The sequence below is a fragment of the Cebus imitator genome, unplaced genomic scaffold, assembly GCF_001604975.1.
Source record: "Cebus imitator isolate Cc_AM_T3 unplaced genomic scaffold, Cebus_imitator-1.0 Scaffold555, whole genome shotgun sequence".
Classification (NCBI taxonomy): domain Eukaryota; kingdom Metazoa; phylum Chordata; class Mammalia; order Primates; family Cebidae; genus Cebus; species Cebus imitator.
Window position 1 is genome coordinate 1,034,443 of NW_016107870.1, and position 289 is coordinate 1,034,731.

Consider the following 289-nt stretch of genomic DNA (forward strand, 5'->3'; position numbering starts at 1 on the left):
GGTTCCCACGGTCGCCCCTCTCGGGGGTGCCCGGCAAGGTCTGGGTGTCGAGAGGGGAGCCCCGGCCCCCGCGGCCCGAGCTGCTCTGTCGCCGACGGGCTTCGGCCGTGGCCCCCGACACTGCTCGGCGGGGCCGTCCCTGCCTTGCCTTTCGCGTGGGGCTCCCACGACGCGCCCGCGTGCGCCTGACCCGCTCGGGAAGGGGCGGCTGCTGTGACGGGCTGGGCCGCGGCCCCCCCGCCTCTCTCAGCCTCGTCGTGAAACCGGGTGAAGAGCCTTTCGCGCTGTG